Raw genomic sequence first — 19,572 nt, forward strand, 5'->3', positions numbered from 1 at the left:
AGAACCCTAACAGCCATTTATTTACCAAACGCTAAACCCCCACTAGAGGGCTGCAGCAGGATATAAACATCTTTGTTTTTTTTAACTCCTACATCTAAAGAGCATTGGAATAGTTGAGATGCTTCTTGGCTCTTAAAACAACATGTTGCTGATAAAACTGAATTAGTTGGCTCAGTAAACCAGAACTGCAATTTTTAAACTATTTTGTATTTGAGACCTACACTGTAAAAAAAATTCTGTGTAATATACGGTAAATTACCGGCAGCTGTGGTTGCCAGAACTTCACCGTAAAAAATAAAGTGAGAATGTATAATACATCACGGTATATATTTTTGCAACCGTAAATTTCACAGTTGAGAACAGTTTTTTGTTTACGGTACATTACTATAAAAAACAAGAGATTTCATAAACCTGTTTACGGTAATATGCAATTAAACGGTAAATTACCGGCAGCTGTGGTTGCCAGAACTTCACCGCAAAAAATAAAGTGAGAATGTATAATACATCACGGTACATATTTTTGCAACCGTAAATTTCACAGTTGAGAACAGTTTTTTGTTTACGGTACATTACTATAAAAAACAAGAGATTTCATAAACCTGTTTACGGTAATATGCAATTAAACGGTAAATTACCGGCAGCTGTGGTTGCCAGAACTTCACCGCAAAAAATAAAGTGAGAATGTATAATACATCACGGTACATATTTTTGCAACCGTAAATTTCACAGTTGAGAACAGTTTTTTGTTTACGGTACATTACTATAAAAAACAAGAGATTTCATAAACCTGTTTACAGTAATATGCAATTAAACGGTAAATTACCGGCAGCTGTGGTTGCCAGAACTTCACCGTAAAAAATAAAGTTAGAACGTATAATACATCACGGTACATATTTTTGCAACCGTACATTTCATAGTTGAGAACAGTTTTTTGTTGACGGTACATTACCATAAAAAACAAGAGATTTCATAAACCTGTTTACGGTAATATGCAATTAAACGGTAAATTACCGGCAGCTGTGGTTGCCAGAACTTCACCGTAAAAAATAAAGTTAGAACGTATAATACATCACGGTACATATTTTTGCAACCGTACATTTCATAGTTGAGAACAGTTTTTTGTTGACGGTACATTACTATAAAAAACAAGAGATTTCATAAACCTGTTTACGGTAATATGCAATTAAACGGTAAATTACCGGCAGCTGTGGTTGCCAGAACTTCACCGTAAAAAATAAAGTTAGAACGTATAATACATCACGGTACATATTTTTGCAACCGTAAATTTTTGTGGTAAATAACTTTATAAACAGCAACTATACTGTGAAGCTACTTACAGTTTTTCTCAGTAAAAAAACACAGTACAACTGTATGATACATTACGGCATTTTATTGAAAAATGCAACTTAACGGTAAATTACCGGCAGCTGTGGTTGCCAGAACTTTACCGTAAAAAATATAGTGACAATGTGTAAGAATCACAGTACAAAATACGGTAGAACGTAATACAATTGGTTGGCATAGATTTCAGTCAAATTCAGATTTTTGTAAATTACAAAGGAAATCAAGTAAAGCATATTGTAAATCAAGGTACAGACCATCATTGATATACCTTAAGAAACTAACATTCTCTGTGAAAAACAGGTTGAACTGATACAATATATTGTACAATATACTCACAAAGCAGTGTTGAGATCTTGAAGAAACAGCATGTGTCCATATATATTAAGGATAACCATGAATAAACATGAAATGATTAGCCACTTGCCCTGAGTTGATCAAGAGTAATGAGTCACTGAGTCCAGACTTGACTGAAGAGGGCACTCAACATGGTATAGCATCTCACATGGACATGAAGTTCAGGAAGCTGGAACTTGAAGCGTGTATTTTCACCAGTTCTGCTTGAGGACTCGTCTGTTGACCATCAGGTATTGACTGTGGACTGGAATGATCCTCTCTGCACCCAAAAACAGAAACAAAGGCAAAGTTAGATTGATGCAGTGCTTCAACATGATGCCTACACAGAGAAACATTTACTGTCTTAGACTGAGCTCCAATGACCTAGAAGAAACCAGCACTTTATACTTAATACAAAATAATAACTATCAGGTAGAATGGTAAAAAAAACTACACATTTCAGCAATAAGGCATCATCAGCATGTGTTTAATTTCTGTCGACAGGCAGCCTAAATACACAGATGCCTCCAAAAAATACACTGTGTGCACAATTATTAGGCAAGTTTTATTTTTGAGGATTCATTTTATTATTGAACAACTACAGTGCTCTTGGTCAATTCAAAATGTTAATAAACTTCAAACCTGAATATTTAAGAAAGTAAAACTGAGGTTTTGGCTTTCTTAGGAGAATATCTGTGTGCACAATTATTATGCAACTAAATGAAAAATGTTCCCATCTCACTTGTTTATTTTCATCTGTTAAAGTGAGAATAATAAACAAACTCAAAATTTACAAATAAACGTTATTGATATTTTAAAAAATGTATCTGTTACCAATATAGCCCCCCCCTTCTTTTCAATAACAGTAATAAGCCTTCCATTCATGGATTCTGTCACTTTCTTGATCTGTTGACGATCAACCACAGCCTCCCAGGTGGACTGTTTACCTTCACCGTAAATCACCGTAAATCTCCCGTTTAAGAAGGGCCCACAAGTGAAGTTTGAGTTGCACCTATCACACTGCTTACCTCTAATTAGCCTTGACAAGACTGGTGTCTGAGTCATTGGGTCCAGACTTGACTGAAGACAGGTGGGACAGAGTCTCATACAGACAGGGTATGCTGTTCAGGAAACTGGAACTTTAGGCAGGTGTCATGATTTCTGCTTGAAGACTCACAAGTCAATCTGGTGTTCGCTGTGGGCTAGCATGATCCTCCAGCCAGAAAAAAAGACAACATAGAAAACATAAATACTAACAATAATAATAACAGTAACATCACCAATAATATAACTTTATATAGCACTTACACAGTTGCAAAATGGTTCTCACAGACTTCACACACAAAACAATCAAACTATAAAAACACAAAACATTAAAGAGGGTGAAACAGAACAAACTTACAAAAGGGTAAACAAAGAGTAGGGTTAAAGATTTCATGAAAAGGTCAAGCTACAAATATGATTCATGAATAAGAAATAGCCATAATACGTATGGTATGTCAATAAAGTCAAAATGAATTCACAGTATGTCAAAAAAAGGTTATTGGATTATGCAATGCCGTTTTATGCAGTGCTTAACATCAAGAATACATGCATAACTGTTTGAACATGAAATGGCTACACAGTGCTTACAAAAATAGAAGACCCTAAAGCCTTCTCTTGTTAAATGAACATACATTAAACTTTACAACAACTTACCACTGTTTATCCTTGACAAAACTCGTATGTATCCAATCACAAGGTTAGACTAGTAGGACAGCAAAGAGGGTGATGAGGTCCATCTGACGTACAACCGCTGATTGTCGTAATCACACCTGAAAGAAAGAATAAAGAGAAAAACGACAAGGGGTGGACATACATCCTCTTAAGTGAAAGATGAAATCATCTCAAGCATCAACCTTTACTCTTTTCAATGCAAAGGTTGCAAATTAAAATTAAATGGCTAAATTCACAATCAAAAATAAAACCAGTTCCTGACCTGGTTTAGCACGTACCACATATTGTTATCCAGCAACAAAGGTTTGATTCCCGTTGGGCCCTTTCCTGCAGATCATCCCCTCTCACTCCACTGTGGTTCCTGTCTCTCTACTTCTGCTGTCCAATAAAACACAAATGACAGAAAATCATCTTTAAAAGTAAAAAAAACAAAAAACTGTTTGCTTTTAGAATCTCACCGTTTTCCTGGTTCTCATCCAAGTCCATAACCACTCGAGTTTGAATGCAATGTCTGAAAGGTGGCAGGAGCAAATTAATTAAATGTTACAAGATAAGAGTAAATTGTCTTAATTTCCTGCACAAACTGCACATGTACCAATAAAAATGTTCAGATATTTGTTAGAAATGTGTACAATTTACTTACCTTAAAGGAAATTCTTCTTAGCAATGCCACCTGCATTCAACCTACTCTGAAGTTTAACAAAAGCACTGAAACAAAGGCTCAAATTGTCTTCAGGGACAGCTTTATTATCTCAAATGCATGGATAGTAAAGAAGCTCTGTCTAACATAAATTAGACAGAACCTGAACTGGTTATTATAACAATGAATACCAAAACAAAAGTGTATGTATATATATATATATATAAATATATATATATATATATATATATACTGTTCTGAATGAACACAACACAAACAAACTGCTTATAAAACCAAAAGCTAACTGAAAACATTAAATAATACTTTTCTGAATATCAACGGTAAACATTGGCACTTTGAAGAGGACCTGCTTCCTATGTAGATATACAGGGCTCAGTCTGAAGTAATGACAACCCAATTATTCTTAGTTTTGACACTAATGAAAATCTATATATGAATACTATATTCCATTACTGCCAATCAATTCTCCTCAATTCTACACACAGGTCCTTTAACAGTTCCGTTGGATAAGTCCGTCTCTAACATGTCTCTCTCCACTCATGATCAGCGACATCCGCAATGAGGGTGAGGACTCTTGGGTTCACTGACAGTTGCTTCTTGTTTTTCTTGGTTTCAACTTTTGTGCCCTTCTCTGGATTGATGAGGAAGAAACACCTTTGTGAACACAAGAATTCATAATCAACCACTAAATACAGTGATTTGCTCGAAATGAAGAAATTAAAAAAAATATATACATTACTTTACCTCTGAAGGAACTCAAGTGTGGAGCCCAGAACCACAGGATAGTGGATATTGAGGCAGTAATAGCTTCCAAACATCAAACAGATGGCAGAAATGAAGTTTGGGATTTGGTCATTCACAACCTTGCCATCGACACTTAGCATGCACTGCCTCGATGCATAGCAGGAGGTTCCTACAAAATAGACGTAGAAAATAATTACAGCAAACCAGCCATTACCATCCAAAAAAAAGTGAAGTGGATCTGGACCAGCAAACACCAGCATTGTGAGCTGGCACAGGTGTTTGAAGAATAAACAACAATAACAGAATGAACAACAAATATGTATTCTTCAAAACCTTTTTTAGCTCAAAATGCTGGTGTTTGCTGGTTCATTTCATTCATTTTGGAGTAGAAGAGTCCCAGTGAAGCCTCAGGAAAGAAGCTGATAGGTCAAACTTAATGAATCTATTACACCGTTATAGAGAAGAAAATACTACTGGGAAGAAACACACCTAGCACTTTATAGCATGACGGTGCATTCCATGCAATATTTCCTTACATTAGTTACGGTTTCTTCAGTAAAAATAAATATCAACTTACCACATACAATGATGCATGGTGTCACCGGCAAGCTTTCCACTTCTACTTCTTTTGCCAGACATGTTTCTTCCACATAGTGGAAGAGGTTCTCCTCTTTTTCATCAAAATAGGAGAGAAGAAGGTGCACCATATCCTTCACATCTTCTGAGCAGCCCTCCAACTGTCCTCGTAGAATTTCCAGCTTTGTGACAGCCTGCAAAACTCGTTTGTTCCTGTCTGCACATTTTTTTCTTAGGAAGTCCAGAAGCCGTTTTCCCTTTTTTTCTACACTGGTGAGGAAAGTCTCTTTTAGTGATACCCCAGTGAGCTCTTGGAAGTGGACTGTCATGCCAATCTCCTTGAACAAAAGAGGCCATTGCTCCATGAGGCAATGCAGATCTGTTCCCTTGTTTATGTCTTTTCGTTGAGAATACTGGGTGCACTTCATCAGAGTTTTTGCCTCGTCTGGGCTTACGTTTGTCTGTTCACTCAACACCTTCATTTTGTCTTTCTTCTGCTGTTGGCTTTCTGGTGTCTCACTCATTGGCATGAATTTCATGTCCCACTGTATGCAGCCATATGTGTCCTGAACAGCTGCCCTTTGTTCAGCTGGGATTTCTTCGGTATCATACTCATCTGACCCATGTTTGCGCTTCAATATCCTTGGTGATGAAGACCTCTTTGCATTTTCAATTCGGGCTTGTAACTGCTTGACCAGTGAATGATATCCTGGCCCCACCACATCACCTTCAATTACATCTTGCAGTGACAGTGGATACTTGGCAACCATTTTTTTGGCCACTTCTGTGGAGGCTTGTTTGCTGGGAGAAGCACAGGCATTCATCATCTCAGAAGCGACAATCCGGATCATTTCTCTCCGTAACCGTGGACTTGGCCTTTTCCCCCTTTCCAAACACTGCATCAAGGCTTCAGGTAACTTTCTCCATGGAATCTGGAAGCTGTCAACCCAATCTGCAGCAGCAATCTGGCAGCTGGGCGAGGGGGACGGAGAGAATGAAGAGCACGAAGAGGAAGCTGGAGAGGTTAATCCTGACTGGTTGTAGATTTCAATGCTCCGCGCTGTAAATCAAAAATGATGAAATTATCAAAATGTATTGAATGTTTTGTTCTTGGTTATGTTAAAAAATAAATGTTGTTGAAATGTACTGACTGGTTTGTTTCCAAGCAGCCACTAATTTTCTTGCTTGAATTGGTCTCAAGGCTGAAAGCAGATCGCCTTCCTGGATGAGGTGAAAATCCTCAGGGGTCTCCACCCCCAACAATTGTAGTGTCTCATCTAAAGTATTTAGAATTGAGGTTGGGAGGTCTGGCAACACCTTAGTAATGGCACAACGTATGTCGCTTTGCTCTTCATCGTCCATTTCTGAATATGAAAGAGTGAAGAAAGCTCAGTTAACACCAAAATGACAGCATCCATTAGTGTGACAACACGCTGTGTTTCAATGGGACCACTCGGTATCCATCCTTCATGTAAGATGGCAATGGATAGAAATCCATCAAGTCACTCATGCTCAGACACTGCATCTTTTCATTGTCCTTCCTAACTGAGTACAGATGGTACTGAGGAAGGAATTCTGTTATGTACATTGACACCAGAAAATGAACAGTGTCATTTTTGATCAAAATAAGCACAAGTTCACTAAACTCCATGGAGTCCATGTTTCCGGTGACAAGGAATTGTCCTTTCTTGTATGATGTTCCCTTATAGAGCATTTCAACTGTGATCTTTGTGTTGGACTCACTGAAGCCAAATCGCCTGACTGCATCTTGAATGGCTTTGCTGTATAGTACTGTGTAAAATGGAGTACAATCTTTAACTTGCAAGACAGCTCGACCCATTGATCCTGCTGAAAGATAAGCCTGCAACATCTGATGTCTTTCAGAGAGAGTAAGGCAGATGTTTTTGAAATTCTTCAAATTTCTTGCACATCTCTTAAAATAACTGTGCTTACTTTCAAAGCGCATTGTCCATAGTCTGATCAAGGGCCCAAATTTCAGAGTCAGTGCTGGGTAATGACGTAAGTAGTGATGCTTTGGTTTCAGTTTACTTTCTGGGAATAGAGTTTTTCTTGACTCTAAATATTCTTGAATAAGAACATCAAGATATGCAACTTGTGGCACAGATATTTTCTGAGCACATATCATGTCTACAATATCTTTGAGCTGCAGAGTCAACTGCCACACGTCATCTGCTGTATCTTTCACTCTGTCACCAATTATGAGAGGCAGGAGTCTCAGAAGATTCCAATTCTGTATGGCCTGTCCTGAGAGTTTAGCTGCTTGTGGCCTGACCTCACATGGCTTTGTAGAAGCATCAGAGCCGCAGTATTTGAACTGCTTAATGCGCCGATTCAGAGCGGAGTAAGTGAACCATTTTTTTCTCTTTATGAAATACTTAAGATACAGCGCAACGTCATAAGACAAAACTCCTTCGAAGATGTCATGTCCTAGGCAAGGTGGCAAACCTGGCTGACAGACATTAAAGTATTTCAAAGAATTGAACACTGACTTGAACTTTACTCCTTCCACATCTAGTTTATCTTCGGTCTGGAGGCGATCAACAGCAGAGTTGTAGCTGTCAATGGTGCGCTCTGGTCCGCACAGATTTGGATCATCACCCTGAAATTCAGATCGGGTTATTAGGCAGTACCTACAGAAATATTGCGATCGACTGAAATTTTCAGTGAAGCCACCAATGCCATGAGAGCCCAAATTATCTCCTGCAATGCAATACAAGGTTCCTTTGACTACTGTTTCATCTGATACTACGATCCCGTTGTCCTCCAAATCCTTCAAGTCTGTTAGTAATTCAGAGAACACCTTAGCATGCCCAAATGCTTTGAAATCTTTCTCTCTACACAATAAAACAAGTGACATGTGGTTTGTGTCAGACCTTACATGAACTGGCAAATTAGCATCAGATACATAGACAGCTAATACTTTATGTCTGGTCTTTGCAGAGCCTAAAGGGTTAACAACTTCAAAAGCATCCTGGTATAGTACTAGCTTGAAGCATGATGGATTTTGACCAAAAAAATCATTGGATTTGAATATCTGACCATCACTAATGTCGCTTAGAACATCTGACAAAAAAAAAACATTTTCTTGGGCTCCACATAGTTGAACCCTTTTTTGAACGACTGAGCTCTTGAGTAAGCTGTCCTCATTGGCCCTCTATGACATGCAGAGAAAAGATCAAATTCCCTGACAGACTCACAAACTTTGGTGATGTCCTCATCTGACAATGGTGTGTCATTTTTAAGCAGTGAAGTTAGTTTATTTAAAGTATATGTCTGACCCAACTCATGTATGTTTTGCATCTCCTCAACAATGTTCTGTATGGTCGAAGCAGGTAGTAGAAACTGTCCCTGCAATTTCAAGTAGAATAAACTGACATTTCTGAGAAAAAGATCACTGAAGTTTTCAGAAATATCCATATCACCTTCATCTGTGTCTGTCTCTGTGACATTATCTGACTCATGCACGTGAGGGCCACAGTCATGTGATTCATTTGGAACAGCTGATGACTGAGGAGAAGCAGATTCTCTGTACATGTCACGAATACTGCTGTCTGCTAAATCTTTGTGTTTCCGTGACATGTGGGCGGTGAATGAAGATCTGACCTTGAAAACATTTTTGCATCCACTCACTGGACAACTCACGGCGCGTCCTTCCACAAGATGTTCCTTCAAGTGAGCTACTAGCTGTTTAGTGTCTGGACACGTGCGTTCACATAACGCCATAGCGCATTTATAAGCGGTAACGTTAACAGCCATCCCAACAGTAACGTTAGCTGTAGCTGATTCGTTGACATTATGCCTCCGGTAGAAATGAGCCTTAAATGCTCCATATCTAACAAATGTCTGCTTGCAACCGGCTTCAAAGCACTTAAATAAACAACGTGGTTCATTTCGATGAAGTTTGCAGTGAAGCACATAACCCCTCGAAGTTTTAACTGACTTGCCACAGAAATTACAACTAAACATTTTCTTCGCCAACCTTTGGTAAAGTAAGCTCGCTAATGTTCAACACAGAAACCCATAACTCACGTGAAATCGACGAAAAGTAAACTCTCTCAACTCATTAGATAGCTAAGTTTACTCTTAACGTTGAATGACGAACGTTCATTTTTGCAAGGGCGACACAAAACTGCAGAAAACAACGCCTCAACTGTTTGCTGTAGAGAGAGCCTTATCCTGATTTAAAAAATGTACGTTAACGTCAGTTCAAAAAAGCTGTTACTCTCCTCTCCGACTGTATTGCATTATGTAGGTAGCTTACCTCCAGAAGAAGTGTTTTGTTCCTAGGAGTCAGGCAGTTGTTCTTCAATAGTGTTCAGGATAATCCCCACAGAAGAGCAGATGAGCAGCTCAGGTGCTGAGCACGTAGAAAGAGCGCGTAGAAAGCGCGCTGACGTGGGTTCAACCTGCGACCAGTGCTTTTTTTTAATTAATGTGTTGGTTGATCACTGCTGCCTCTCTGACGAGCAGGTGCTGAGCAGAGCAGTGCAGTGCTGAGCGCGTAGAAAGCGCGCGTAGAAAGCGCGCTGACGTGGGTTCAAAAGTTCAACCTGCGACCAGTGCTTTTTTTTAATTAATGTGTTGGTTGATCACTGCCGCCTGTCTGACGAGCAGGTGCTGAGCAGAGCAGAGCAGTGCAGTGCTGAGCGCGTAGAAAGCGCGCGTAGAAAGCGCGCTGACATGGGTTCAAAAGTTCAACCTCCAACAGGTGCTCCGACCACTGCCGCCTCCCTCTCTCCCTCTCTCTCTCTCTCTCTCTCTCTCTCTCTCTCTCTCTCTCTCTCGAAAATGCACTATATTACATTTATTTGAAAGTGTGTTTAAAGATTTAATTTGCAAATTGTTAGACGTACAATGTTAGTATCTTTTATATATTTGCAAATAGTACAATTATTAACTTTTTATTATTGTTTAATCTTATTGTTCAAAACAAGATCAATTACATCAGATATTGTTAATATTTGTGGTTACACTTATCACAATGTGTTTTCTGTGCATGCATTACACTAACAAACTTAGTTTTTCCTTGACTACTTTATTGACTTGAAAGCAAAATAAAACTTTTTATTTAAAGAAGACGCGTCATACTGCCTGTATAGAATCACAAGCACCTGCTACCTGGAAGGGGATCTGATCATTTAAACCACTATAAAGGCCAACACAGTGTACTCAGGCAAAATGTGACCTTTGACCTTCGTGATGATAGAGCAAATTAATCCAATTTACAACGAAAGAGGAAACCATCTAGCCTCAATGACTACCGACCAGTTCGTTAATTTAACACTCTTCTATTTCATTGTATATACTGTGCATTTTTGTTGTTTTATCTTATGCTTTTGCTTATGCTTAGGCTTAATGTTCAATAACAATAAACCAAATATCTTTATTTTTTCAATTGTCAATATCTATTGCCTCATGATCATGAACACAAGCTCGCTCTTCCATGTATGTTGAGTTCTTAAATTACACAAATATAACATGTAAATACATGATGTATACAACTAATGCAAATTAACCATGAACATCAAATATCAGATGAAATAATCAGCATTAAATACATCTGTATCAATAACCTAGAGGCACCGGTAAATATGACTAAATCTATGGTTTAAATACACTTATACTGTCATCTACTGGTAAAACTGGTAAACACTTTGACTTTGCATCTACTTCACGTTCACTAAATCAACAGCAAAATACGGTGGAAAAATAAATATCAGTGCCTACAACTCTGAACACGAAAATGACTTTGATTAAACTATATCACGAACTGTATTGCATCAAATGCACCGATTAATCGAAAACTTAATTATTGCTGTGTACATAGATAAATGAATATTAAACAGCATATAGTCAACTACTGATGCTAACGCACTCCCATCGGCCCAGATTAATTAATTAATGTATAAAGTTCTTGAAATATTCTTCATTCCCGGTTACCTGCTGTGCTCTGTCTCGTTTTAAATGAAAAAACAAAAAAGGGATTTGCAAAAACGAAAAACGAGAATACCATGGCATTTCCGTATTTCCGTATTTTTTGACTGAACGGTAAAACAGATGACTAAAACGTACACGGACCTTATTTGACTTTGGTTCTTGGTTTTTCCATTTTTGAATTCAGAACGAAAAACAGAAATACGACCGCCCATTTCCCCGTTCTTGGTTTGAAACGAAAAACCAGAATATTTCCGTATTTTGGTTTTTCCGAATTAACGGTAAAACAGATCACTAAAACGTACACGGTCCGGTCTAATCTATATCATGAATTAGGTTAACGTGACTTCAGACGGGGCCGCTCTGTAGGTCTGCCAACGCCGCTGGACATGCTGCTCGCTAATCTGTGGGTTCTGGGACCCATATTTGAGAGATTATGGCAATTCTTGCATATGTCAAAAAATCCACTCATATAAGGGAATAAGGCATCAATTAAGCCCTTTGGGGCTGTTTTTGGGGACCTTAACTTGCAGCTACGAAGTCCAGATTATAGGTAGGTAATGGTGATGAGGGTTTCCCAAGGAGAAAATTTGTCAAATCTCTACCCTGATTTAAAGTATAAAAAGTTAGAGAAAAGACTGGTGAAAACTGGCTTTCGGCCATTTGGGAAAATAAGTGCCATCTGGTTCGAATCATCTCTGTTGGGTGCATTTGAAAAAACTTGGAAATGGCTTGTTGTCCTAATATTCACATATGATGGACAAAAGAGGACCCTCTTTAAGGCTCAATTGGATTCAAGTCATTAGCATGCTGCTAACAGAAGTTAGCTTTCCCAAGGGTCTGCAGAGATCTTGCTTTAGATCCTGCATCATGTTATCACAGGGGAATGATTTATGCAAAATTCAGGCAGTTTCAACCTTTCTCTCAGATTTAATGGGCCGTTTCTCACTTTCCAAAAACAGGCCGAAAGATAAGGCAATATGCCTCAATTTTGACCTTTGGGGCTGTGTTTGGGGACCTTAGCTTGCATCTACGGCCGCAAAATTTGGGGGAATTCATATTCACTAGCCCCTCTTTAAGGAGGAAAAGGATTCAAATCTCTACTTTGATTTAAAGTGTAAAAATTGAGAGAAAAGACTGATGAAGGCCATTTCGGATCATAAGTACCATTGGGTTAGAATCCTTGATGTTAGGTGAAATAAACAATCAATTTCCAACTGATATTCGCACCATTTAATCTGTGGGCAAAGGTGGAATGACTGTGAAAATGTCAGGGTCCTAGCCATTGTTTTCTATGGGTATTTAGGCTGAATTGGGTCAAATATCCTTAGTTCACTATGGGAAAAGTGTTTGGAATTTCCCATTGATTTTCATACCACTTGATCTTTGGCCAAAGGTCGATTGACTGTAAAAATTCCAGGGTCCTAGCCCATTGTTTTCTATGGGTATTTAGGCTGAATTAGGTATCCATAGTTCACTATGGGAAAAGTGTTTGGAATTTCCCATTCAAATGCAAGAATCACGGTATGGATTTTTGTTCATATTACGGTGTATTTCTGTTACCAGTACAATGTTTAGTACATTTAACAAACTGAATATTTTACGAACAATAAATGGAAAAAATACGGGGCTGGCTGTATTTCTTAAAAGTAATGAATGCAAAAATCACGGTATGGATTTGTGTTCATATTACAGTGTAATTCCGTTACAAGTACAATGTTTAGTACATTTAACTGTGACAAACTGCATATTTTACGAATGATAGATGGAAAAACTACGGGGCTGGCAGTTGAATGTATTGTGAATTTTACCTCCATTGGCAGGGCAATGGTCCGTACATATAACAGTAACCAAATGTATTTCTTAAAAGTAATGAATGCAAAAATCACGGTATGGATTTGTGTTCATATTACAGTGTATTTCCGTTACCAGTACAATGTTTAGTACATTTAACAATGACAAACTGCATATTATACGAATAATAGATGCAAAAACTACGGGGCTGGCAGTTGAATGTATGATGCATTGTATCTCCATTGGCAGGGCAATGGTCCGTACATTTAACAGCAACAAAATGTATCTTTTAAAAGTAATAAGTGCAAAAATCACGGTATGGATTTTTGTTCATATTACGGTGTATTTCTTTTACCAGAACAATGTTTAGTACATTTAACTGTGACAAACTGCATATTTTACGAATGATAGATGGAAAAACTACGGGGCTGGCAGTTGAATGTATTGTGAATTTTACCTCAATTGGCAGTGCAATGGTCCGTACATTTAACAATAACACAATGTATTCTTTAAAAGTAATGAATGCAAAAATCACGGTCAGGATTTTTGTTCATATTACGGTGTATTTCCGTTACCAGTACAATGTTTAGTATATTTAACAATGACAAACTGCATATTCTACGAATAATAGATGCAAAAACTACGGGGCTGGCAGTTGAATGTATGATGCATTTTACCTCCATTGGCAGGGCAATGGTCCGTACATTTAACAGTAACCAAATGTATTTCTTAAAAGTAATGAATGCAAAAATCACGGTATGGATTTGTGTTCATATTACAGTGTAATTCCGTTACAAGTACAATGCTTAGTACATTTAACTGTGACAAACTGCATATATTACGAATGATAGATGCAAAAACTACGGGGCTGGCAGTTGAATGTATTGTGAATTTTACCTCCATTGGCAGTGCAATGGTCCGTACATTTAACAGTAACACAATGTATGTTTTAAAAGTAATGAATGCAAAATCACGGTATGGATTTTTGTTCATATTACGGTGTATTTCTGTTACCGGAACAATGTTTAGTACATTTAACTGTGACAAACTGCATATTCTACGAATAATAGATGCAAAAACTACGGGGCTGGCAGTTGAATATATGATGCGTTTTACCGCCATTTGCAGTGCAATGGTCCATATATTTAACAGTAACCAAATGTAGCTTAACAGTGACAAACTGAATATTTTACAAAAAATAAATGAAAACAATACGGGGCCGGCTGTTGAATGTATGATGCGTTTTACCTCCATTGGCAGTACAATGGTCCGTACATGTAACAGTAACACAGTGTAATATTTAAAAGTAATGAATGCAAAAATCACGGTATGGATTTTTGTTCATATTACGGTGTATTTCCGTTACAGTACAATGTTTAGTACATTTAACAGTGAGATACCGACTATTTTACGAATATTAAATGCAAAAAATACGGGGCCGGCTGTTGAATGTATGATGCGTTTTACCTCCATTGGCAGTGCAATGGTCCGTACATTTAACAGTAACACAGTGTATTTCTTAAAAGTAATGAATGCAAAAATCACGGTATGGATCTTTTTTCATATTACGGTGCATTTTCGTTATCAGTACAATGTTTAGTACATTTAACAGTGACAAAATGTATTTTATACGAATAATAAATGCAAAACATACGGGGCTGCCTGTTAAATGTATAATGTGTTATTTCTCCGTTGGCAGCACAGTGGTCCGTACATTTAACAGTAACCAAATGTATGTTTTAAAAGAAATGAGTGCAAAAAGTACGGTATGGATTATTTTTCATATTACGGTGTATTTCCGTTATCAGTACAATGCGTAGTACATTTAACAGTGACAAAATGTATTCTATACAAGAAATACATGCACAAATTATTGTTTTAGCTGATATTTGTATTTACGGTGTTTCACTGTCCGATAAACTGCATATAACCGATTTACAATTTACGGTCTCTTACTGTTGTGATTTAACAGTTTATCACCGTAAAATTCACTGACTTTTCTTACAGTGTACGGTAGCGTAATGTGAATAATTCCACTATGACAAAAAAACGAGATTAAGAATGAGTCTAGATGTGTATGGGGAGGTCATTCGGATAGAATCCAATTGATGTATTTTGAGCAGTCAGAAGTTTTTGATGAGTTGTGGAAAACTGCAGGTGGCAGCAGAGTCCAAGTGATGTTAAACTGAAGCCCCAGAAAGAATGTGGTACTAACATATGCCTAGGCCAAAGGGTTAGTCTGTTTATCATTGTTTTTTCTGAGTGCTTTGAGTGCCACTGGCTCAATTCCAGATATTTTCTCAAATTGATGAAATATACCCCAAAAACTATATTTCCCAAAATGAAGGGAAAGCAAACGTTAACTAACAGATATTACATTCAGGTTTAATCGTCCACTTTAAAAAACGATCACACTAGCAGGCAGTTATATTCTATGATATGATAAAAACAATAATGTCCCAAGTTGTGCATTAACATCCTTCTTTTTATCCACCATCGCCAATGGCTGTAGCAAAACGCCAAGATGAGAGTGCTTTTAGAGATCCAATATGACAAAGCCACAGAGCTTTTTTGCATCAACCTTCTTCCTGATGTGCTCAGTTCGATACCTAAAGCAGGTTCCGGTGTAGAGGGAACTTCTAACCTAACTGGTATGGCTTCATATGTACGCTTCAGTCTGCTCAGGAATCTTTCCATGACCTTGGACATTATGCATCAAAGTGAATCTTGCTTTTTGTCTCTTTTGTCCAATGTGTTGCCTTTTTTTAATAGAGGAATAATTAGATAATTGGAATATTGTCTTAAAAGTAAAGAAGCCATTTGAATCCCATTGTCAATAATAACTCTGCACCGGACTTTCATTCTGAAAGCAGGCATTAGGAGGAGGTTGTTTAACCACATTACTGTCAATTGTGACAAAGTAAATGTACTGGATGTAAATCATAAGGATCTTTCTTTAACTTGAATCGTACTGCAGTACTCATGTTGAATGAGTATTTTGTATATCTCAAAGTACCCCCAGGTAACCACTGTTAACTTTCGTTGTTGTTTGCACTGTTAGACTGTTTACACTGTTAGACACCAGGGCCCCGCGCCACGGAAGTGGTTCAGCAAAGTCGATCAAATGTCCTGTTAGCAGCCGACATTCACGAGATGATTGATGTCAGGCTGTCTCGGTTCCTGCGAGGCTGATCCTCTCAAACAGTCTCGTTAATTCCAACCAGACGATCGGGATCAGGATGATTGCGCGTGCTCGTCCCACTTCAACAGGGGGAAGCGTCGATCACCGAAACCATGATGTTCTAACAGTACAATGTTAAATAAAGTCAAAGAAAGAGCCGCTTTTCACTCCGCTGACGAGCAGGAGATGATCATAAACGCATATGAGGATTTCAAGACCGAAATCACGGCAACATATAACACCGCCACGCTGCGAGGGCGAGACAGGAAGCACGGCAAAATATCACAGACAAGTTAAATGCGTAAGTGTTGGGAAAATGTATCAGCTAATTTAAATGCCTCATCACCCCAACCAACCAGATGATATGTCTTTAAATGTGCTGCTGGCAGTAGACTTCATGATGCATCATCCAATGAGATCTTATAGCGACAATAATGATCTCAACTCTTTCAGAATAAGTAAAACAAGCCTGAAGAGGATCTAATGACACTCATTAATATGAGGATATATGTACTGTATGCCCTTATGTATCATGTAGCCTACTATGTATGTGTATATACATGTATGTGTAGATTACCATATAGAACTAGTTTGAATATGTGTGTGTGAGAATCTGTTTATGGGCGGATCAGTTTGTGTATTATTCATAATCAGACATTCAATCAATTGAAGCAGTGAAAATAAAGTGTGTGATTCTCTCTATTCTTATCATGATCCACCTTCATCATGTTCTACAGTAATGATGTGCTGTGTACTAATAACACTGTCATATCATTATGAGTGCTTTAACCCCATCTATGCAACCAGCCATCAAGAGGACATGAGAGCAAATACACACTAAGCACACACACATGACTCAGAATGGTAGTCAATACAATATGTGCCATAATGTAATGAACACATCCATAAGTTTATTAAGCGGCAAAATGAACTTTACGAACAGCACGGCATGCAGCGGCTTTCCCCATGTTCTCCGCATCGCCGATACTGTACTACAACGCAGCACTCGCAGCACAGCGCAAGGCTGCATCCAGTCTGAGACAGTCAGTGCTCGGCTGCGGCGTGTGGTGTTCAATGTACGGCTCGAGAAGATCTAAATAAATGATTCCTTGTCGGCAGAATGGATAGCGCTCGTATGGGAAGTCATCATGATGTGATAACGGATCTTGGCGATGTGGAAGAAGTCTCTCCCTATAAAACGCTCATCCAACTAATATCCTCCTTCATCAGTGGATCTCTGAGGAATGGAGCTGTACATTAAGGCTTCTTAGTTTGCTCAGCTGGTTTTAAGGATCACCGTGTGTCTCACTTTACATGCATTTCATGAACTCCCGTATAACCCCTCAAGCTTTTGGATGTGTTGCCATGGTGATTTTGCCGAACTTGCTTCGTGGAACCGAAAAGCCTGATCTACGTCATCTTATCCTGAAAAGTATCCGGCTAACTAAGTTAGACACGTACGTTGCACGGGGCCCAGCTCACATTCGCCATGTTGAGAGCCATCAAGAGGCAATCGAAACGCTCCCAATCTTGTATCATCCACCTTTAAAACCTGAAAAGAGGGAGCTGCATCGAATATAGCCACACATTATGTGACTGGCAGCCTACATTTTTAAAGGTATTCTGAATATGACAATAATGTTCACCAGATTACTTCCCAACAACATTCTACCTTCAATCTACGAGCGATAACAGTGATTTGCTTTTGAATGTCCTTGTTATTATAGATGTGCAGACTGCGATTATGTTTATATACTAAGGTTTATGAAGAAGCCCACTTTGGAAGATTAACTCAATGCCCACATGCTGGAACTTTCAGATGTATCTAAGTCTTCCTCAGTGGATTCACTCAGCTTATAACTGTCTACCTTTTATTTTGTCACGTCAAGAGACTTTTCAAGAATATTCAAGGATAATTTATTGGCATGATGCAAGGACAAGGATGCACAATGAAATTCAGTTGTAGCCCATTTATAACACAACAGACACATGACAAAAAAAACAAAACCAGTAGTACATTCCTGTCGTGTATTCTTTTAATTTTTCATCATAAGGATGAAAACAGCATCAACAAAAACAATCCTCTGGTCAGACAATATGGCCGACATCTTCACATTAAAAACTCAACATGTGGAAAACATCGTCCATCAACTCTGACTGTTTGAGCACCAAGCATCAAGATGTAGACACAGAGTCCTCCTCCTCTGGTCCACCAGCATCCTGATGTCCGCCCGTCAAGTGCAGCTTGATCCTGGACCACGATGCATCCAGGTCTCTGTGAAGATGCAGGCTCCACAGTCACCGACCTCCTGCTGCTTTCATCCATCTTATTTTCCAGGAGCATGCTGGGTGGTGGAGTAGCCTCAGGTCCTGGGTTAGCTTAGCTTCCATCTTGGCCCTCCTCCCTCTCCTCTCTGGGGCAGTTTGGTGGCATCAGATGGACTTTATTTGAGGACTGATAAGTTGATAAAGCCACAGCGTCGTATGTGCCACTCAGAGCACACTGCTGTTCACTGTGTTTACCTTCATTAACTCAGCTGAAAATGAGACAGTCCCAGTGGCGGGCCGTGCATTTTATACCTGGGCCTTCACTGCTGTCCTGCAGCTGAAACACAGCTACGGTTATTATTTGTTTCGTGTAGAAATGAAGCAAACACCTGTAGATACACTATCTGCAGAGAATACGCCGAGAATGTCTCCTCTCTGCTCTGCTGGGACTGCTGCGAGAGGCTGCTGTGAGAGTGAGTGCTTTGGGGCGGCTCACGGCAGCACCCGCTGCTCGTTCACGACAGTAACTGTAGAACGTACGTGCTTTCACGTCAGAGTCAAAACATCAGAAAAGTCTCCAACAACACCAGAAAAAGTTACTAGATTCGTCACTAGTAGCTTTTGACAAATAAAGTCGCCAAGAGGGCTCGGAAAGTCGCCAGATTTAGCGAGAAAGTTGCCAAGTTGGCAACACTGCCACCGACTAAATATGTCCCCAGAGCAACATTGGACATAACAATAGTTCCTATCACATATTAAACCAAACAAAAATCTATCTTCGTAAAAACAAGTTGGACAAATAATATATAAACAAGCATATTAAAGCTACTGCAGATGAAAAAACAAAAGCAGTTCACTTACCAGAGCTGCTGTTCACTATTTAAAGACAAAGTCCATCCTCCTTTCTTTGTTAACAAAGAGTTTAATCTCACGGTTGTTCAGTACATCCGTGTGTTTTAGTTCCAGTAAGAAGTCCTTCTTGATTCATGCACGCCAGTGA

At 38.7% G+C, this 19,572-nt stretch overlaps 1 long non-coding RNA gene across 1 annotated transcript; it reads right to left on the reverse strand.

Annotated features, from left to right (window-relative positions):
- Positions 1 to 1,805: 1,805 nt before the first annotated feature.
- On the reverse strand, positions 1,806 to 3,770 carry LOC306792755. Its single transcript, XR_013772840.1, has 4 exons — positions 3,672 to 3,770; positions 3,376 to 3,491; positions 2,706 to 2,890; positions 1,806 to 1,957 (listed from the first exon to the last, which is right to left on the reverse strand). It is a non-coding gene; the product is annotated as an uncharacterized lncRNA (long non-coding RNA).
- Positions 3,771 to 19,572: the final 15,802 nt, after the last annotated feature.

The sequence above is a fragment of the Melanostigma gelatinosum genome (assembly GCF_949748355.1).
Source record: "Melanostigma gelatinosum genome assembly, chromosome: 18".
In the NCBI taxonomy this organism is placed as follows: Eukaryota; Metazoa; Chordata; class Actinopteri; order Perciformes; family Zoarcidae; genus Melanostigma; species Melanostigma gelatinosum.